Here is a 23,526-nt window from a genome sequence, read left to right on the forward strand (position 1 = left end):
AAAGGGAATGAGCTCAATAAACCCTACATTCCAGGCTGAAATTACCTATATTAGTGTGTGTGTGTGTGTGTGTGTGTGTGTGTGTGTGTGCTCTACAGACCCTCTCTAATGTAAATCGGGGATTTGTGGATCATAGAAATGCTATGTGTGGTACTCTAAATAGCCAAAAGTGCCCGTCAAACATCTCATTCCAAAATCATGGGCATTAATATGGAGTTTGTCCCCCCTTTGCTGTTATAACAGCCTCCACTCCTCTGGGAAGGATTTCCACTAGATGTTGGAACATTGCTGCGGGGACTCCCACAAGAGCATTAGTGAGATCGTGCGCTGATGTTGGGCGATTAGGCCTGGCTTGCAGTCGGCGTTCCAATCCATCCCAAAGGTTTTCGATGGGGTTGCAGGCCAGACAAGTTCTTCCACACAGATCTCGACAGACCATTTCTGTATGGCCATTGCTTTGTGCACGGGGGCATTGTCATGCTGAAACAGGAAAGGGCCTTCCCCAAACTGTTGCCACAAAGTTGGAAGCACAGAATTCTCCAGAATGCCATTGTATGATGTGGCAGTAAGATTTCCCTTCGCTGGAAGTGAGGGGCCTGAACCATGAAAAACAGCCCCAGACCATTATTCCTCATCCACCAAACTTTACAGTTGGCACTGTGCATTGGGGCAGGTAGCGTTCTCCTGCATCTGCCAAACCCAGATTAGTCCGTTGGACTGCCAGATGGTGAAGCGTGATTCATCACTCCAGCGAACGCGTTTCCACTGCTCCAGAGTCCAATGGCGGCCAGCTTTACACCACTCCAGCCGACGCTTGGCATTGAGCTTGGTTTTCTTAGGAATGTGTGCGGCTGCTCGGCCATGGAAACCCATTTCATGAAGCTCCAGACGAACAGTTCTTGTGCTGACGTTGCTTCCAGAGGCAGTTTGGAACTCTGTAGTGAGTGTTGCAGCAGAGGCAGGTGATTTTTACGCGCTACGCGCTTCAGCACTCTGCGTTCCCGTTCTGTGAGCTTGGTGGCCTACAACTTCGCGGCTGAGCTGTTGTTGCTCCTAGACGTTTCCACTTCACAATAACAGCACTTACAGTTGACCGGGGCAGCTCTAGCAGGGCAGACATTTGACGAACTGACTTGTTGGAAAGGTGGCATCCTATGACGGTACCATGTTGAAAGTCACTGAGCTCTTCAGTGAGGCCATTCTACTGCTAATGTTTGTCTATGGAGATTGCATAGTTGTGTGCTTGATTTTTTACACCTGTCAGCAAAGGGTGTGGCTGAAATAGCCAAATCCACTAATTTGAAGCGGTGTCCACATACTTTTGTATATATAGTGTATATAGCCATACTGAAAATTGGACCTAGCCAGCTCATAGTCTCACTTTTAACAGGACAGTTTTGTTGGAGCCCATCGTTTTATTCTTGTTTTTAACCAATGGGTAGGCTTTTACCTCACTGCTAGAATTTGGGAAAACATTTGTGATAGAGAAGAAAAAAGCTGACAAAAGCTGAGGACAATCTCATCTCAATCACACTTTTACACCAATTCAAACAAATGTTAGTAAACAGCAAGAAGGCAACAGCTTGGGTTCCTTTCTTTTCTCTCCCCCTCTCGTTTCTTTCAAAGATCTAAAAATATCCCCCAGCATGCTCCGCTTCTCAGAGGCTGATGGGTAATGACGGGAGTCACTCCGAACACTCTGCCAGAGGGGATGTTGGGATATGTTTTGAGACAGCCCCACTGACCCCTAGGAAACGATAAAATCCTCTAACATAGCTGTGACGTGCTGGGGGATATTTTCAGATCTCTGAAAGAAGCATAGGATTGTCTTTCCCCATGTCACCTTTCTTCCATGGAGGGCCAGGGATGAAATCAGGCACTAAGAGTTAAAGAGATTTGGGTAATTAAGTTAGGGCTGGGCTATATGGCCCAAATATCATATCACGGTATTTAAAAAAAATGGATGGTATGACATTATTTGACGGTATTTTGTTTTTTAATAATATAAATTCTAAATGTGCTTTATGATTAGTGAGTGATCCTAAGGTACTTAATGAGTAGTGAGTGATCCTAAGGTACTTTATGAGTAGTGAGTGATCCTAAGGTACTTTATGAGTAGTGAGTGATCCTAAGGTACTTTATGAGTAGTGAGTGATCCTAAGGTGCTTTATGAGTAGTGAGTGATCCTAAGGTACTTTATGAGTAGTGAGTGATCCTAAGGTACTTTATGAGTAGTGAGTGATCCTAAGGTACTTTATGAGTAGTGAGTGATCCTAAGGTACTTTATGAGTAGTGAGTGCTGCACGATACAATCTAGGCCTTTAAAAAAAAAAATGTTGCAATGTCTTGCGATTTAGAGCAAAAGACTTGGGTGAACTGTTGGAATCATGGAAATAGAATGACTATTGTAATTTTAGTAAGAATATGATAGTGGTCACTTTGCATACAGTGTTGTTTGACATGACAATGGAATTGCCAGGGAGGAGTTATTGTGACAGGTTAGGACCAAAGTGTTGGTAAGCGTTTCCTAGGAGACCCTATAATCTTTGGCTACATTGATTGTTTTCTCTTAGCTACTTCATGTAGCTAACATAGTCATGCCTTACGTATTCCTCTTTGATTTAGAAGATACTGTTGCACAAACAACATGCTGATTTGGGTCTACACCATCACTGGTATTATCAGGATGTATAGCTAATTGGTTTGCTCTGACTCAGTAAATGTATTTGCTAGCTATCTAGCCAGCACACTAGCAATTAGCATTAGTGGCTAACAAGATTTAGACCCAACTTGCTAAGAAAAGATGTATGAAACACAAATTAATAGTGTAATCATAGAACGCTAGAGGATTTATAATAAGCAAAGTGAAAACAGCATCGTTGTCGGCATCATTGTTGACCATGCAGACTGAACAGAAGTGTCACCTGGTAGAGGAACAACAAATGAGGTGAGATAAGGGTGGTAAAGGCAAAAAAAAAAAGGCCATGGTGGCGAAGTAAATACAAAGGAGCAAAATAAATAAATAAATACAGTAGGGGAAGAGGTAGTTGTTTGGGCTAAATTATAGATGGGCTATGTACAGGTGGGCTAAATTTCGTTATAGAAGGTAAAGTAAAAACCCAAACAGGTCCGTGCATCAATACCGGTATATCATAAAATACGGTATACCAACTAGCCCTAAATGAAGTCCTTTATTTGTATTTTTGGGCAATTAAACTATTTTTCTTACTAACCAGAGTCAGATGAATATGAATAAACATTTCTCTGTGTTTGAAGGTAGTTCCGTGAGCCATTGCTAACTAGCATTTAGAGCAATGACTGGGAGTCTACTGGTACAGCTAGCAGAGACATTAACATGGTATCCAAGGACTTCATCTGACTCTGGGTAAGTAGAAAAAGGGCTTAGTTTCTAGGAGCCCTATTCAATCAAACCCAGGTATGCCTTCCTTGTTTCTGACTGAATAGTGTAATGTTCAAAAAAATACTACTAAGTCAAGAATGTTTCATTTACACAGTGTAAGTCAGGGGACTCCAACCTTTTCTAGCATGAGAGCTACTTTAAAAAAAAATGAAACAAGTCGCAAGCATGTCTTTCCCAAGTCCAAGAGATGTGTTTGGTTCATAAACAGTATTTGGTATGACAGGCCCCATAAAATGATATTTTGTGTTTTTTCAAATTCTGTTTTCTCTGTTTTATTTTTCCTGGTTTGTGATATGTCTTTTTTTAAACTCTCAATATTACAAAAAAACGAAAATGGATGTTCTGAGTCCATGTCAACGCTTAAATCACTCCAGAATACCATTTTTTGTTTTAGTGTGTAATTCCCCTTTAAATGCTTTCTCGCTGTGCAAGGACATTCTTCTCTTCACCGTATTACTACTGTAGGTTTAATGGTGTCACGGATCCCTCCGGAACTTTCATCACGCACACTATTCCCACTGATTAGTATTTGTATATATGTGCCCTTTGGTTTCCACGGTCTTGTCGATTTTTGTTCCAATGTCCGTTGGTGCGTGTGAGTACCTGTGCTGTATGTTTTGGACTTTCGTGCCCTTGTGGATTGCGCAGATGGTTATGGGTTTCATCCCATGTGGTAATCATTGTGCTAGTGTTATTTTTTCAAGGTACTCCTCACTCTTTTGTTTGGGTTTCAGTCCCGTGTTTTGTGTACATGTTTGTTTGGTCTTCATCCCCGTGCCTTTACACGACACGCCGTAATTTGGGCCAAATAAAAAAAGCTATTACGAATTCCTGTGCCTGTCTCCCGAATCATTTATGCCAACGTGACAAATGGAATATGGCCCTGAGTTATAGGCTTATCTTAAAAGGATGGCCTCCATCCATAGCAAGTCAATTCCACTCTTGAGAAAAGCCGGGGGTTTTTTTGTGGTCATTACACTTGTGTTACTAGTACTACTTAATTATACAAGATGGGCTGACATAGCTTCAGTCCAAATGATGCGCTCGAACTACAACATACGTCAGATACAGCACTGAAGAGATGTCATACAACATGTAGGCTACTGTGCACCATATTTCCATAAAACACAATCACTATTGTTACACCGTGATAAAATTAGCCTGGGAGAAAAAAAAGACAAAGGTGTCCATTGCTGTGGCAGTTACTATGGCAGGATTCCAGATAGTCCAGGCTAAACAGAGGGAGTTTGGTTCAGCACAGCAGTCTTCTGTTGGATTAATATTGCAACAGCAGAGTCAGACATTACTGCCGAACAAGAAAATAGAACAAGAAAGATCGTGTCACCCATGAAGGTCAGGAAATCCTTTCTGATACAGGAAATTATAATCATAAAATGTTGTAAATGTAGCCATACTGTATATTTGCTTGAAACATCATGAACATTTGACATTTCTCTATCTTCGTAGTAAGCAGAAATATGAATTATTCAAGCCATCATTTGAAGGTAATTTATTTCTCAGGAGTAAAAATATTTCAACCAGAATTAGTCAAATTTCATGGCCAATGAAGGTGAAAACCAACAATGATCAAAGGGAGAAAGTCAAGAGAATTTCCTCACAGAGACAAACCCCAGTAGTTCCACAAAAAATAACATGTTATCTAAAACAAATGGGTAGCTTCTCCAACCTCTGGTGGAAACTGATGTATGATATTTTGCACACAAGTCCCAGGGGAAAATGTCTCTCTGGGCTACCATTGTGGCATGAATGAATGAATATTCTCTCTCTCGCTCTCTCCCTCCCCAGTTGGGGACTAAAATTAGCAAGGCTGTCAATACAGACCGGGTTGAGCATAGCTGTGCAGAGAATCCCAGTGTGTACTGGGATCCGTTACACTACAATCTATAGTCTGTGACTCAGCCCAGCGAAACTATCTCCAACATGCGTCCTACTCTCCACTCACAGCTGGAATGCAGACAGCTGTTTGAAAAAGATGGCACCGCTCTGACATTTACTGGCTTACTGTATCCGGAGTGTACTTATCAAAAGTCTGTCTCTCTGCCTGAGGTACTGTGTGACTCTTCTAGAGAACATATAGCATCAAACTATGGGCTGTCTTCAAGTCAGACACAGCTGGGTTCAAATGGTGTTTGTTTTCATGCAAATACTCAAGCTGCGTTTGATTGAGTTATTCTGGTGAAAATGGAATAGCCACAGAAGTGGAAACCTCACCCATTCAGCACTCCGGGCAGTCTCAATCAAATGCTCAAAGTATCTAAAAGAAAAACAATCTCCTCTGACTAGATAGCATCTGAACCCTTCTTCTCCTATCTCTATTTACAGCACAGAGACTACCAACAGCCTATGTCCCCTCTTCAAATAGAATTTTATCTTACACTTGCTTCCTCCACCTTGCTGTTCTCTCTTGAATTACTCCCAAAGGCCCAGATTGTCTCCTTCAATTTGATTGCTTTCTTCTCCGTATGGCATCTCCCTTAATCTTACTGTTCCACTAATGGTACCGGTGTGCCGGCAGAGTTCAGAGAGCCGCTCCAGACAATTACCCAGTTCACCGCAGCAGCTGGTCCTCTTTACCAAAGAGCCCTTCAATTTAACCAGCCAGCAGCCCGCACAGAGGCAGGATTCTCCCCCAGACCTCACAGGGAGAGGGGTGTACAGTTGAATAAACGCACAGAGGGGAGTTGATGTCCGTCATGGATTCTGTCTGTTACAACGCGCTGTATCAAGTACGGAAGTCCAGAGAGCACATGTGAATTAAAAAAAATATTCCTTTGTTATGTCGAGATCACAACTGATTTATCTCACGATCACTACATAACAAAAGCTGTTTTGTCGAGATCATAAGAGAAACTCTATAAATAGGAGTGACGTATTGATGATAGATTGACAGTATGGATGAGACAGCAGAGCCCTCGGTGGACCAGCACATACGTTTCTACTGATTGCTACACAAAGATCTGTTTGGCTACATTTCATGCTAACATCATGCTTTCATTTGTGTTTGGAGCTCATTATCAGTTTATAAATGAGAAAGTTAGCAAGGTAAATGTCCCTTACCTTGAGCTAAGAGCTCGTGGGGGAGCTACGCCCTTATGGGGCATTTAAACCATGAACGATGCCTGACAGGCAGCCCTGTCTCTCAGGTAGTGTGCCACCCCCGAGACCACAGCCAATCGCATGAAAGCAACAACACAGCTAACTTGGCTAGTCTTGTGAACGAGCGAGTGAGCGAGTGAGCTAGCAAGCTAGTTAGCTAGGTAGTCTTGTTAGCTGGATACCTAGCTAGCTAAACTAGCGTGTTATCTATGCTGTTTGTTGCCTTGCATAACTGATATGTGTATAATTGTTGTCACGCCCTGGTCGAAGTATGTATGTTTGTCTTCATTTATTTGGTCAGGCCAGGGTGTGACATGGGTTTATTTTGTGGTGTGTTTTTGTATTGGGGTTTTAGTAGGTATTAGGATTGTGGCTGAGTAGGGTTGTCTAGGAAAGTCTATGGTTGCCTTGAGGCGGTTCTTAATCAGAGGCAGGTGATTTTCGTTGTCTCTGATTGGGAACCATATTTAGGCAGCCATATTCTTTGAGTGTTTCGTGGGTGATTGTTCCTGTCTTTGTGTTTGTTGTCACAAGATAGGCTGTATAGGTTTTCATGTTCCGTTTGTTGTTTTGTATATTTGGTTATTTCATGTATAGTTCATTTGTTCATTAAAGAACATGAGTAACCACCACGCTGCATTTTGGTCCGATCCTTGCTACACCTCTTCATCAGAGGAGGAGATAGAAGAAAGCCGTTACAATTGTAAGGGAAACTTCATGTTTTATGGATAATATTTACAGTGGGTGAGCTTCATTCCTGACAGGCTGATCAGATTCAATTTCCGCCTCAGAGCTTGATCAGATTCAATAGCAGGCTTAGAGGCTGATACATCAGGATGCTGCCTTGTAGGCAAGGAGCCTTACATATGAAAGCATACAAGGCAGCATCCTGACATCTATTGAGTCTGATCAGCCTGCCAGGAATAGAACTCACCTCCTGGACCAGATATGTATCTGTCTATAAAGTACTTTAACAGCTAATCTGCCTGCAAGGAGCCTGACCTATAAAACGGCCTAAAAGTCAGCATCCTGACTTATCCGCCTTTGAGGCTGAAGTTTAATCTGATCAGCCTGTCAGGAATGGAGCTCACCCAGTGTAAATGTAAATATTATCCACAAAAGATGAAGTGTCCCTTATAATTATACACATATCAGCTATGCAAGCTGACAACCAGCATAGATCGCAAGCTAGCTTGTTAGCTAGCTCACAATACTAGCCAAGTTAGCAACATTGTTCCTTGCATGCGATTGGCTGTGGTTTTGGGGGGCGGCATGCAGCCTGGGAGACAGTATGCCTGTTAGGCATCGTTCAGGGCTTAAATGTCCCTTGCGATCAATGCAGCCACAGGGCTCCTTGATGGGGGGGTTATCGTTAATCTGAACATATAAATGGATGGCGTGGTATTTTTGATTTATCTCGTGATCTCAACAAAACAACTTTCGTTATGTAGAGATCATGAGATTAATAAATTGTGATCTCAACATAACGAGGGAATGATATATTTTGTGTTAATAGGTCCTCTCTGGACTTCTGTAATTAAGGCCTATCACGGAAGAAACCTGTTTTGTGCAAGTAGGTTAAATAAGACAAGGACAGATGAAAAAGGGTCTTGAGGGCAACATTGATCTGGATGGGAGAGAGGTCCAATCAGCTGACATGGTTTAGATGAACACAAAAGACAACATTGATCTGGATGGGAGAGAGGTCCAATCAGCTGACATGGTTTAGATGAACACAATTATTATTTGGGTTTACACATTTTACATTGATGGACCAGAACCACACTGCTCATGAATAAGGAATTAGTCCAATACTTGGTATCTACACAAACATGAATCACTACTTTCCTGAAATTAAGAGAACAGAATTGCAATTACAAAAACAAAGTTTTTTAATTAATAAAAAAAATATATTAGGTATCATTAAAAGACTGATGACGTTAACATTATTGACGAGGCATGCTCACCACCAAATGACCTCTTCAAAAAAAAGCCAATACCATTTCACTAATGAGAAAAATGAATTATTCAATCAGGTCCATCTAACTGCAAACAGAACCTGGTTAAGATGGCTAAAAATAGAATAATTATAAGATAGAGAAAAAAATGGAATGATTGGATTTTAGATCCTAATTTTGAAAAATGCATGTACTGATCAGATCGGCATATTAAGCTCCAACTGTTTTTCTGTTTGTTCTTGTCGTAAAGAATATCTCCCATGGAATCTAAAGCAGGATTGCACCACATGGAGTTAGATGTTACAGTAATATCCACAGATCCAGACAATTACAGAGGGTGCTTAAAGGCTGTCATTCAAAAAATGTAGGACAGCCGCTCTGCATACTGTGAAGATTATAATCCATATAGAGCTATAGGCCTATATACTGTCTATAGGCCTATTTACTGTCTATAGGCCTATATACTGTCTATAGGCCTATATACTGTCTATAGGCCTATACATGGCCAGAGTATTACTATTAGAAATGGAGAATACAACCTCGAAAAACCTAGATACAACCTCCAAAAACCCAGATACAACCTCTATAAAAACCTAGATACAACCTCCAAAAACCTAGATACAACCTCCAAAAACCTAGATACAACCTCCAAAAACCTAGATACAACCTCTATAAAAACCTAGATACAACCTCTATAAAAACCTAGATACAACCTCTATAAAACCTAGATACAACCTCCAAAAACCTAGATACAACCTCCAAAACCTAGATACAACCTCCAAAAACCTAGATACAACCTCTACAAAACCTTGGATAGCGCTTCACATTAAGCACAGAATAAAGTGGTCATAACATGGTATAAGAACAATAAGTTATGTTCCTAGTTGTTGCTGTAACGTAAAGGTTACTACCAAACCTTTACACAACCAGTGTTAAGTTCCTCTAAACTGCTTATGGTTCAACGCATAGGCTGCATCAGGGAAAGGAACGGCAGTGTTTTGTGAAACTGCATATATCTGTTTCAATGACATTGAATTATCCTGATGACAAAGCAGCAGCACACCTACAAGGCTCCCTGATTGACCTTCAATGGCCCTTCCAGTGCCTACAACAGTGTTACAGGACTTGAACTGGGTCTGATTGTCTCGTCAAAGCCTGTGGTGCTGTCCATGGTGCCCTTGTGCTAAGACACACCTCCTTGAGTCACAAACAAGTGGATGCAGCAAGCTCTGCTAAGCATAAATTACATAAAGCATATCTGATGGTATAAATTAGTCTCCATGCAGTAATTGTGTACTTACACTGCATAGCGGCAGCCTAAAAGTACTGTGAACTCTCTTGGATGAGATAAGGGTGCACAACCGAACGCCTTTATCCTGCCATTGACAGAAATGCCCCAGTAGCTTCACTTTCTTCCTGTTTTGCTCTGAGAAGGCTGCTACTCTGTGACTTGTTCCACTGTAGCCTAAAAGAAGGCTGCTACTCTGTGACTTGTTCCACTGTAGCCTAAAAGAAGGCTGCTACTCTGTGACTTGTGCCACTGTAGCCTAAAAGAAGGCTGCTACTCTGTGACTTGTTCTACTGTAGCCTAAAAGAAGGCTGCTACTCTGTGACTTGTTCCACTGTAGCCTAAAAGAAGGCTGCTACTCTGTGACTTGTGCCACTGTAGCCTAAAAGAAGGCTGCTACTCTGTGACTAGTTCCACTGTAGCCTAAAAGAAGGCTGCTACTCTGTGACTTGTTCTACTGTAGCCTAAAAGAAGGCTGCTACTCTGTGACTTGTTCCACTGTAGCCTAAAAGAAGGCTGCTACTCTGTGACTTGTTCCACTGTAGCCTAAAAGAAGGCTGCTACTCTGTGACTTGTTCCACTGTAGCCTAAAAGAAGGCTGCTACTCTGTGACTTGTTCCACTGTAGCCTAAAAGAAGGCTGCTACTCTGTGACTTGTTCCACTGTAGCCTAAAAGAAGGCTGCTACTCTGTGACTTGTTCCACTGTAGCCTAAAAGAAGGCTGCTACTCTGTGACTTGTTCCACTGTAGCCTAAAAGAAGGCTGCTACTCTGTGACTTGTTCCACTGTAGCCTAAAAGAAGGCTGCTACTCTGTGACTTGTGCCACTGTAGCCTACATCCCAGTGATTGAAACACTAGACACAGGAGACCGAAGCCAATTAACTCTTCTCAGCAAGGACACATGGCTGATTACCAACTGTTCACAATCACACAACGCTTTCCAAGACACAGGGAAACATCCAGGATGGGAAAACGTATGAGATGTATACAAGGGTCCACAGACTGACAAATCGAGACCAAGCATTATCATTTGGATGCCAGGTCCACTGGTCCCCTACAATAATAGCCTGAATATAACACACTATAAACCTTTTGGTTATGATAGGAGATTGTGTATGTGACATTCTCCCATGTTACCTTCCACCTCAGCACAGTAGCAGTATCGTTGCAGTAGTCCGTAGTCAGCATAAAAGCACTTTAAGTCATCCATCAAAGTCATGGGACACGGGGATACGACACATCCACAAGGAAAATGGTACAGATCCACTGTTCCTAGACTGAAGACATCTATACAAGGTTTAAAAGTGCACTGCCATGCCACTTTCTACTATCCAAAATCTTATAACCGTTGAACATTTTGCTATGTTAAAATGAAAGCTATTTCGCTAATATTGACCAATGGTCGGCTGAGCTCTGGCCAAGATAAAGGATATTGGGCAGGTATTAGTGAAAAGCACAACAGAAATCTGTGCCAGTTTGTTTATTTTCTCTCTGTTTGACATCAACAGGCTTTGAGTGAGTCACCTTCTGAAGAGGTGTCACTGGAACAACAACACAACCCTACCATGCAGCTAATGTAAGGGAAGCCATGACAATCACTATTCTGTGGACCTTACGTCCATGTCCGCTAATCGTTAAGAGTAAGTATTGGTATGGGCACACGTTGGATGGCCTACCTCTTCAAATAGGCTATGAAAATAATGAAGGTTCCAGTTGCCCTGTGACTTAAACATTTCAAGCAGAGTGGTGCAGGCAGTATCATAACATCCAGTTCATTTCAAGCAGAGTGGTGCAGGCAGTTATCATAACATCCATCTCATTTCAAGCAGAGTGGTGCAGGCAGTATCATAACATTCATCTCATTTCAAGCAGAGTGGTGCAGGCAGTTATCATAACATCCATCTCATTTCAAGCAGAGTGGTGCAGGCAGTATCATAACATTCATCTCATTTCAAGCAGAGTGGTGCAGGCAGTTATCATAACATCCATCTCATTTCAAGCAGAGTGGTGCAGGCAGTATCATAACATTCATCTCATTTCAAGCAGAGTGGTGCAGGCAGTTATCATAACATCCATCTCATTTCAAGCAGAGTGGTGCAGGCAGTATCATAACATCCATCTCATTTCAAGCAGAGTGGTGCTGGCAGTATCATAACATCCATCTCATTTCAAGCAGAGTGGTGCAGGCAGTATCATAACATTCATCTCATTTCAAGCAGAGTGGTGCAGGCAGTATCATAACATCCAGTTCATTTCAAGCAGAGTGGTGCAGGCAGTATCATAACATCCATCTCATTTCAAGCAGAGTGGTGCAGGCAGTATCATAACATTCATCTCATTTCAAGCAGAGTGGTGCAGGCAGTTATCATAACATCCATCTCATTTCAAGCAGAGTGGTGCAGGCAGTATCATAACATTCATCTCATTTCAAGCAGAGTGGTGCAGGCAGTATCATAACATCCATCTCATTTCAAGCAGAGTGGTGCAGGCAGTATCATAACATCCATCTCATTTCAAGCAGAGTGGTGCAGGCAGTATCATAACATCCATCTCATTTCAAGCAGAGTGGTGCAGGCAGTTATCATAACATCCATCTCATTTCAAGCAGAGTGGTGCAGGCAGTATCATAACATTCATCTCATTTCAAGCAGAGTGGTGCAGGCAGTTATCATAACATCCATCTCATTTCAAGCAGAGTGGTGCAGGCAGTATCATAACATCCATCTCATTTCAAGCAGAGTGGTGCTGGCAGTATCATAACATCCATCTCATTTCAAGCAGAGTGGTGCAGGCAGTATCATAACATTCATCTCATTTCAAGCAGAGTGGTGCAGGCAGTATCATAACATCCAGTTCATTTCAAGCAGAGTGGTGCAGGCAGTATCATAACATCCATCTCATTTCAAGCAGAGTGGTGCAGGCAGTATCATAACATTCATCTCATTTCAAGCAGAGTGGTGCAGGCAGTTATCATAACATCCAGTTCATTTCATGTCAGTCATGGCATTTTCTTGTGGTGCAATTTGTATTTTCTACATCATAAATTAAGTGATGATAAAAAAAAATCTGACCAATGGTTTATTATACATTTACACACACAAGCACATGCCTATTTTTAACCCCTTTGTGGTGCCCCATAATGAAAGATGAGACCAAAACAAAACACATCCAAAAATAGTAAACAATGGCCAACTACACCTACATTTTCTGACTCATTTTGCACAATGCACCATCACCTGTGACTGTAGCATCTGCTCTCACTCTCTAACCATGACGTGGGCTGAAAAACGCCCCATCAGACGGGTAAACCAGGGCAAAGCGGCCACATAGGCGCTCTCCTCTCTCATCTCCGTTCTCCATCTACCGAACAGCCAGGCCACACCCACCGCATTGCAGAAGCACATCCCGAAAACCGAGACCGGAACTTCACGATTGCAAGTCATAACTGTTATACGCCAGTGATATAGTCTAGTCTACCAGTCACAAAACCGCTAGACGTAACGCAATATTAAAGAGCACACAAAAGCGCACAACTCTCCAAACAGAATATAACCGACAACTTTTTGTCTGATGCGCAAGAATCCGTGCGTTATTGCATTATTTGGCCTAGACACTTTTGAACCAGTCGCTACTAGGCAGTAGGCATCGGGCGTTTTGATCACATGGACAATATACAGTATCCCGAGTAAAATTAACACATACACTAGGCTACACAGCAGCCTATGCATGGTTTCTCAAAGTACAATGTGGGACACTGGATACAAAGACTAAATAAAGATGTACATTTCTATTCGTCTTAAAGGTTAATGTAGCTCTACACCTGAGCAGTATTTGTTGGTGCAAGGAATCCGCTTCGTCACCTACTGTAAATGATGCGACGCCGGCACGTCACATTTTCAGATGAAAACCTCGATAACGAAACTATTTTCTCTCTTTCCACAATTATTGTGCGACTATTGGATTTCAACACATGACTCTCCTTTCTGAAAGATGGAGTTTGTAGCGTTTTACCGGGTATCCTGTGTCCTCCAAAATCTCTGGTCTAAGGTGCAGTTCCTCCACGCTTTAGCTGCAGACCGGTAAAGTCTCCCCTATGTCATCCTGCCACTGCCTGCAGCAGCCAAAATAGCTTGCTACACTCTACACCGGGAAAAACGGAATTCTGGGATAGCCAAGGATGCCCACCTTATGACAAAACACGACCCACCCACAGATGGATAATACCGGGTGCAGGTGTATACTATTATACGTGCGCAAAATCCCCTCCTCCAATTGGCAGGTCCTAATAAAAGAAATAGGAGCTATCACCCATTGGAAACGGACCTTGGGGAACACATAGACTACTTATTCAAACTTCTGTAATACTTTTTAGATTACTATTATCTATTATATAAATCTAAATGAAAAAAATAATTTGCTTCAATTTAATTACATATTGTAGTGAATACCAGGACTTGAACCCAGGTCCAAAACCTGTCAAACCAACACCTTAACCATTATACCAAGAGGTCCAAACTTCTTAACAAAGTTGCTCGTTGTTGGATTAAGGTTGCTACATTAACCCCTTCCCTCAGGAGAGCGTTTCCCCACACTTCTCTCATGCATACACACCTCCCCGATGGCCTCACATGCGCCATCCCGCTTCGAACACCATTGTAGCCAATTCGGGAGTTAGCCCTGACCTGGTCTCAAACCCAGCTCGAGCGACTGTCAAGCCAACACCTTAACGGTTACGCCAAGAGGTCCGGCCTTCTTGACGAGGTTGCTAGGTGTTGATTTAAGGTTGAGTTACAACATTGATATTCCACTACATCAGAGTTTGGGATCGTAACATGATTATGAGCTATTTGGTCGGGTGGTCCTATATGTTGCATAGTGCCACACCTCAAATCACAGCTGGGCATCGGGTGATGCCATGGGTGCTCCCACGTTTGAGCTTTTCTGAACAACATATGCGTCCTTGAAGCTTTGGTAAACAACTTGCTATAGCTGTAAAGCACTTCTATCTGGCTCTCAGGAAGCACTTGTTAAAGTGGCGGCTTGTGACATAAAAAGTTGAGGAACAAAATTTTGCCAACATAAAAAACAAGCTAATGGGATGACAATCTTTTAAGGTCTGAGCTACCGTCTATCTAAAATGCATAGAACGACATCACAGCTTAAATAGTCTATAACAACACAACTCATAACTACTACCTGAAACCATACACAGCACACCAAATGCATAACATAATGTCTGTCTACTGTTATTGTGCAAAAGACAACCCCGAATCCTGACCTTCAGTTCAGTCTGATAATGACCTTGAGGGGGCCATCTGGGGCCATTTCTATTCAGACAGATTGTCTTGATTCTATTTGCGATATTCATTTATATGAAAATTCCCCTGAAAATACAATTATAATGCTCTGCAGACCTGAGTGCATTAGCTGATATGGTCTGGTGCTATTAATGACCACAAAACCATCAAATTATAAATCAGTTTAGACTCCTCAAAATTAAGATTTATAACAATATTGTGTGTGCAGATTGCTTAGATTAGAGGTTGAATTATGAAGCCAGCAAACATTATTAAATTTAGAAACATTTACGGTCATATTACCAGATCAAACGACGATGAACCTCCCCTTTTATGCTAAAATATGCTAAACAGTTATAATTTAATAAAATAATTTGTATGACAGGCACATTACATGTGTAAAATCTTAATTTGATCACCCTGTTGCAGAACTTTTATGAACTGTTGGAAATTAAAAACTTGAAGTGTATTTGAGGTTTAAAAATGCTTCTGAATTGTGTCATTTCCGCTTTGAACTTTCAGACTTGATTTTCCCTTTAGAAAAATACACTAGATGACCAAAAGTATAGCCAAATTGCATGACTGTGTGTTCGATTTTATACACCTGTCAGCAACAGGTGTGGCTGAAATAGCTGACTACACAAATTTGAAGGAATGTCCACATGCATTATATATATAAAAGTATGTGGACACCCCTTCGAATGAGTGGATTCGGCTATTTCAGCCACACCCGTTGCTGACAGTCCACACCGCCGAGTGCCAGGCCTCATCGCCCAACATCAGTGCCTGACCTCACTAATGCTCTTGTGGCTGAATTGAAGCAATGTTCCAACATCTAGTGGAAAGCCTTCCCAGAAGAGTGGAGGCTGTGGAGGTCCCCCCAGCCAAGGGGGGTCCAACTCCATATTAATGCCCATGATTTGGAATGAGATGTTCGACGAGCAGGTGTCCACATACTTTGTGTCAGGTAGTGTACTTTTATATATATATAGTGTATATCACAGGACGTTGGTGGCACATTTCGCTAAACTCGCATTAACATCTGCTAACCATGTGTATGTGACAAATAAAATTTGATTTGGGGAGGACAGGCTCGTGGTAATGAGCCCTTCCATTCGCTCCATTCTGGCCGTTATTATGAGCCGTCCTCCCCTCACTAGCCTCCAGTGGTGTGTATCAACGCCTACAAAATTGGCCATTCATTATAATCCACATAACAAGTCACATTTTCTGTTGCTGCAGGATTACTTTCCTGCTGTAGCAAACGGACTCAAATGAAGTTCCTACATCTGTATTAGATAGCTGAAAAGCTAACCCTGAATTAAAAGATGAATAACAGTACACAAACATCCTAAAACTACATTCCCTTAGAAATATCTGACTTTCTGATTTCCAAGTGAAAACGTTATATAATTATATCATTGACCACCCAGGACACTGTCCCAAAAGCACAAGGCATATATTGACAAGTTAACACCTATTAACGGCCTGCTGATCCAGTACGATTTATCTGAAATTGAATTACTAGCTTTCCCAGGGTCTGACTTTTGACTGTCATCTCATCTACACAAGTTCCATCAGTTCAAAGAAGAGAGAGTGGGCTGAGTGTTGACTGTCCTCATACACCCCCAACCACCCTGGGGGGACGTCAAAAAAACAAATTTCAGATAGGTGGAAATGGGAGAAGGAAATGGGTTGGAAGGTTCCCAGAGACTGAGCACTCTGACTCAGACCCTTCAGAAAATGTGAAGGGTTGCCTGAGCGGTGCCGACTCCAAGCCTCATTTAGTGGTTGATGCATTTCTGTGAAGGCCAACCTAACTCCTCCAGCTGGCAGCCGAGGTCTGAAAGGTGAGCCAGATTCCTGCAAGTGAGAATGATGCCATAAAGTAGCACTAGCTACACTATATATACAGCAGTATGTGAACACCCCTTCAAATGAGTGGATTCGTCTATTTAAGCCACACCCGTCGCTGACAGGGGTATAAAATTGAGCACACAGCCATGCAATCTCCATAGACAAATATTGGCAGTATTATTACTGAAGAGCTCAGTGACTTTCAACATGGCACCGTCATAGGATGCCACCTTTCCAACAAGTCAATTCATCAAATTTCTGCCCTGATAGAGCTGCCCCGGTCAACTGTAAGTGCTGTTATTGTGAAGTGGAAACGTCTAGGAGCAACAACGGCTCAGCCGCGAAGTGGTAGGCGACACAAGCTCACAGAACGGGACCGCAGAGTGCTGAATCACGTAGCGCATAAAAATCGTCTGTCCTCGGTTGCAACACTTATTACCGAGTTCCAAACTGCCTCTGGAAGCAACGTCAGCACAAGAACTGTTCTTCGGCAGCTTTATGAAATGGGTTTCCATGGCCGAGCAGCCGCACACAAGCCTAAGAATACCATTCTCAATGCCAAGCGTCGGCTGGAGTGGTGGTAAACTCGCCATCATTGGAGCAGTGGAAGCGCATTCTCTGGAGCGATGAATAACGGACAAATTTGTGTTTGGCGGATGCAGGAGAACGCTACCTACTCGAATGCATCGTGCCAACTGTAAAGTTTGGTGGATGAGGAATTAATGATCTGGGGCTGTTTTTCATGGTTCAGGCCCCTTAGTTCCAGTGAAGGGAAATCTTAACGCTACACCATTCAATGGCATTTTAGACGATTCTTTGCTTCCAACTTTGTTGCAACAGTTTGGGGAAGGCCCTTTCCTGTTTCAGCATGACAATGTCCCCATGAACAAAGCGAGGTCCATAAGCGAGGTCCATTCAGAAATGGTTTGTTGAGATCAATGTGGAAGAACTTCACTGACTTGCACAGAGCCCTGACCTCAACCCCATCGAACACTTTTGGGATGAATAGGAACGGTGACTGCGAGCCAGGCCTAATCACCCGACATCAGTACCCGACCTCACTAATACTCTGCAAAACTTTTCAATACCCTGTTGCTGTACTGCAACACCTTGTAACACACTAACATCCTGTAACACCCTGTTGCTGTACTGTAACAACCTGAAACACCCTGAAACACCCTGTTGCTGTACTGTAACAACCTGAAGCACCCTGAAACACCCTCTAACACCCTGTTGCTGTACTGTAACAACCTGAAACACCCTGTAACACCCTGTTGCTGTACTGTAACAACCTGAAACACCCTCTAACACCCTGTTGCTGTAATGCAACAACCTGAAACACCCTCTAACACCCCGTAACACCCTGTTGCTGTACTGTAACAACCTGAAATACCCTGAAACACCCTGTTGCTGTACTGCAACACCCTCTAACACCCTGTAATACTCTGTTGCTGTACTGTAACAACCTGAAACATCCTGAAACACCCTCTAACACCCCGTAAAACCCTGTTGCTGTACTGTAACAACCTGAAGCACCCTCTAACACCCTGTAACACCCTGTTGCTGTACTGTAACAACCTGAAACACCCTGCAACAACCTGAAACACCCTGTTGCTGTACTGCAACACCCTCTAACACCCTGCAACATCCTCCAACACCCTGTAACACCCGGTTGCTGTACTGTAACACCCTCCAACACCTTGCAACATCCTCCAACATCCTGTAACACCCTGTTGCTGTACTGTAACACCCTCCAACACCTTGCAACATCCTCCAACATCCTGTAACACCCTGTTGCTGTACTGTAACACCCTCCAACACCTTGGAACATCCTCCAACATCCTGTAACACCCTGTTGCTGTACTGTAACACCCTCCAACACCTTGCAACATCCTCCAACATCCTGTAACACCCTGTTTCTGTACTGCAACACCCTGTAATACCCTCAGCACCCTGTAACACCCTGCAACACCCTGTTGCTGTACTGCAACACCCTGTAATACACTGTTGCTGTACTGCAACACCCTGTAACAGCCTGCAACACCCTGTAAAACCCTGCAACACCCTGTAACACACTGCAATACCCTGCAACACACTGCAAAACCCTGCAATACACTGCAATACACTGCAACACCCTGCAACACCCTGTAAAACCCTGCAATACCCTGTAACACCCTGCAATACCCTGTAACACCCTGCAAAACCCTGTAACACCCTGCAACACCCTGTAACACACTGCAAAACCCTGTAACACCCTGCAAACCCTTGCAACACCCTGCAATACCCTGCAACACCCTGCAATACCCTGCAACACCCTGTAAACCCCTGCAATACCCTGCAACACCCTGTAAAACCCTGCAATACCCTGTAACACCCTGTAAACCCCTGCAACACCCTGCAATACCCTGTAACATCCTGCAACACCATGTAAACCCCTGCAACACCCTGTAACACCCTGCAACACCCTGTAACATCCTGCAACACCCTGTAACACCCTGCAATACCCTGTAACATCCTGCAACACCCTGTAAACCCCTGCAACACCCTGTAACACCCTGCAACACCCTGTAACACCCTGCAACATCCTGCAACACCCTGTAACACCCTGCAATACCCTGTAACACCCTGTAAAACCCTGTAACACCCTGTAAAACCCTGCAATACCCTGTGGTGTTAAAACATTTAGCAACGGAAAACAAAGATGCATATTCCTTATTGAACAAGTCCAGGTAGTCCCTACCTGTTTCAGTCAATTTTCTCTCTCCATTTGGTGCCAAATAAACACGACCCGGGTCACCAAGGAAACGCCAGTCAACTCCAGTGTTTCGGGTGTCATTTTGATGGGCTCCTGTCGCTCTTCGTCACAACGGTACGACTCATTACAATAGACACCTAATTATCGGGTGAAAAATAGGCAAGCCGAGGGGGATTCATTAAACACTTGACTGCATCTGTCGTGAGGGGCAAGTCAATCACGGTTTAATCAGGAACTTAATGTCTAAGAATGCTTCAAGAAATACCTGTCAAAATACAAGGTAAGTGAGAAGGTGGAGGAGAAGCAGTGGCAGAGATAAGAACATTGAATTCGCTTTTTAATAGTTTTCAAAGACAGAAAACAAACTGTCTTCTAAAACGTGTCTAGTCTGAGCTGAAGCCGACCATGCAAAGCCCTTATTGTGTTAAGGCCGTTCTGACATTGGCATTTTGGAAAAAATGTATACAAATCTATCATTTGTATTTATTTAAAATGTACAGTGCATTCAGAAAGTTCTCAGACCCCTCCCACATTTTGTTACGTTACAGCCTTATTCTAAAATGGATTACATAGTTTTTCTCCCTCATCAAACTACACACAATACACCATAACAACAAAGTAAAAACGGTTTTAAATTTATTTTTGCAAATGTATAAAAAAATTTAAAAAATTAAATGTCACATTTACATACATATTCAGACACATTACTCAGTACTTTGTTGAAGCACCTTTGGCAGTGATCACAGCCTCAAGTCTTCTTGGGTATGATGCTACAAACTTGGCCCACCTGTATTTGGGGAGTTTCTTCTCTTCATTCTTCTCTGCAGATCCTCTCAAGCTGTCTTGGTTGGATGGGTAGCGTCACTGCACAGCTATTTTCAGGTCTCTCCAGAGATGTTAGATTGGGTTCAAATCCGGGCTCTGGCTGAGCCACTCAAGGATATTCAGAGACTTGTCCCGAAGCCACTCCTGCGTTGTCTTGGCTGTGTGCTTAGGGTTGCTGTCTTGTTGGAAGGTGAACCTTCACCCCAGTCTGAGGTCCTGAGCGCTCTGGAGCAGGTTTTCATCAAGGATCTCTGTGTACTTTGCTCCATTCATCTTTCCCTCGATCCTGACTAGTCTCCCAGTCCCTGCAGCTGAAAGATATCCCCACAGTATGATACAGGGATGATGAGGGCACAAAAAGGTGACACTTGTTTTTTTGGCACTGAAACATGCAAAAAACCTGCTCGGGGGAAATGCAACAACAAAGAATATGATCTACATGATCAGTCTCTGTGTGTAAAATAAAAAGTGCTTCATGTGAACCTAACCCACAGCTAAAAAAACATGTAAAGAAAGCAATCCAATGTTATTTGTTGCCTAGACTTTACTGCAAATGACACTCAAGTCTTGAGAAAAAAACAGTTAGCCATGACAGCCTTTATAATAGAACGCATGTGACCACACAAAACATCTTAAAGTAGAATGAAACAAACAGGCATTCTATTTTTGCTCTATTATAGTGGCCACTATAGTAGGCATCGATCAAGTGCACAAGGCTACATGTGTGAAAAAATAACGTTCACCGAGTAAAACAAATGACAAATTACAGTAACGTGTGTTACTGTCAAGTTCAACACAACAAAAACAATATCTTTGGGCTACACTGCACATTATTGGCATTATTACATTGTACACTTTCTTCCTGTGGACATCTGTTCTACAATGTGCCAGCAAAAGTGGGAAAGAGGGGAAGTGTGTGGTGTTCCTTTCACCTCTATAGTGAATAGCATCCAGCTTACAGTAAGCCAGGCCCAGCTCCAGCTACACTTTAACCCTGAATCCACTTGTTTAACAAGCAACGCCTCATTTTCACCATATTCTCTCATTCTGAAAATTAACCATATACTGTAGAGGGAAAACATTAGTTAACAGATAGTGGTTAGTTCGTTAACTAGTTAACTAGTTGGTGACGATAAGCAGAAATAAGGGAGTACCATCTCTCGTTGTAGTCGATGTGAGTTTCTCTTTCAAACAATCCCCTTGTACACAGTCAATAGCTAACTAGCTAACGTTAGCCAAAGCAAGCTATCTAGCTACTGATAGTGCAACCCTAAGTAACAGTAAATCAAATCGAAGTTTATTTGTCACGTGCGTCGAATACAGTGAAATGCTTACTTACAAGCCCTTAACAAACAGTGCAGTTTTAAAGTAAAAAAAATAGGTATTAGGTAAACAATAGAAAGACATTTTCTTTAAACAAACAACAAAAAACAGTCGCTATAAACAGGTGGTACAGGTGCAGAGTCAATGTGCGGGTGCACTGGTTAGTCGGGCTATTTGAGGTAATATGTACATGTAGGATCAGTTAAAGTGACTATCCACAGATGATAAACAGAGAGTAGCAGCAACGTAAAAGGGGGTTTGGGGTGTGGACACAATGTATAGTCCGGGTAGCCATTTGAGTCTTATGCTTGGGGATAAAAGCTGTTGAGAAGCTTTTGATCCTAGACTTGGTGCTCCAGTACCGCTTGCCATGCGGTAGCAGAGAGAACAGTCTATGACTGGGGTGGCTGGAGTCTTTGACCATTTCTAGGGCCTTCCTCTGACACCGCCTGGTATAGATGTCCTGGATGGCATGCTGCTTAGCCCCAGTGATGTACTGGGCCGTACGTACTACCCTCTGTAGTTGCCGTACCAGGCAGTGACTGTGGTGCTGCTCCAGTTTCAACTGTTCTGCCTTATTATTATTCGACCATGCTGGTCATTTATGAACATCTTGGCCATGTTCTGTTATAATCTCCACCCGGCACAGCCAGAAGAGGACTGGCCACCCCACATAGCCTGGTTCCTCTCTAGGTTTCTTCCTAGGTTTTGGCCTTTCTAGGGAGTTTTTCCTAGCCACCGTGCTTCTACACCTGCATTGCTTGCTGTTTGGGGTTTTAGGCTGGGTTTCTGTACAGCACTTTGAGATATCAGCTGATGTACGAAGGGCTATATAAATAAATTTGATTTGATTTGATGCAACCAGTCAGGATGCTCTCGATGTTGCAGCTGTAGAACCTTTTGGAAACATGAATCTCTGTCGTTTGTAACTGGTTTTGCTTTACGATATTCGATCTCGACCAAAAAACAATACTGTGTAAGTCGTGTAGATGCTAGCCAAAGGTGGAAACACCAACAATATTTTTCACCACCTGAAAACCTTGCATGTGCGCGAATATGAAGAATCTACCAGAATGCGTGCAATAAACCCCCGGAGCAAGTCCCAGGACATCTTCTACAGACCCTCACTCAGCTATCACACAAGGCATCATTCGTTAGTGGTACTCCCTATGACAAGAAGAGCAACAAGTGGAATTAGATAATGAGTGCAGTTACGTCTCACATAGCGAAAGACATGGAACCAATTCAAACTGTGGAAGAAGTCGGTTTCAGAAAGTTGATTCGAACTCCAGACCCAAGATACGAGATTGCGAGCCATAAATACTTCAGCCAGAACTCTACACAGAATGTCGGGACAGAGTTGCCAACGAAATCCGTAACACTGCATTCTTCTCTCCCACTGCCGACTTTCGGTCAAACAAGTTGGCTCTCTGAGAGAGCATTTAGCACTAAGGGCAATGTGTACTTTAAATATTTTTGCATTAAATTTTACTGCATATTTATTTAACTCGTATACCTTTGTTAATGTTTCAAGTTTGCACAGGTTTTCCACAGAAGTAAAAAAATATATATATATAAAAATGTGCAATGCCCCCTTTCTGTTTCTACAAGGTTAAAGCAATATCATCATTTTTTAAAACATTTTTTTTAACATTATATCGTGATATTATATTGTTATCGTCCG

The 23,526-nt window shown here is 42.6% G+C and overlaps 1 protein-coding gene across 2 annotated transcripts in view; it reads right to left on the reverse strand.

Moving 5' to 3' along the window:
- Positions 1–23,526, reverse strand: part of LOC115104484 (protein 4.1-like) — a 137,801-nt gene that overhangs the window by 92,284 nt on the left and 21,991 nt on the right. The window contains exon 1 of one of the 2 annotated variants that reach the window (XM_065006957.1): positions 13,797–13,877. The exons of the other annotated variant lie outside the window; for it this stretch is intronic. The gene's annotated coding sequence lies outside the window, so the exon portion shown is untranslated. Of the gene's footprint in view, positions 1–13,796; positions 13,878–23,526 lie in introns of those variants that run through there. 2 annotated transcript variants of the gene reach the window in all.

Source organism: Oncorhynchus nerka, linkage group LG22 (genome assembly GCF_034236695.1).
Source record: "Oncorhynchus nerka isolate Pitt River linkage group LG22, Oner_Uvic_2.0, whole genome shotgun sequence".
Classification (NCBI taxonomy): Eukaryota; Metazoa; Chordata; class Actinopteri; order Salmoniformes; family Salmonidae; genus Oncorhynchus; species Oncorhynchus nerka.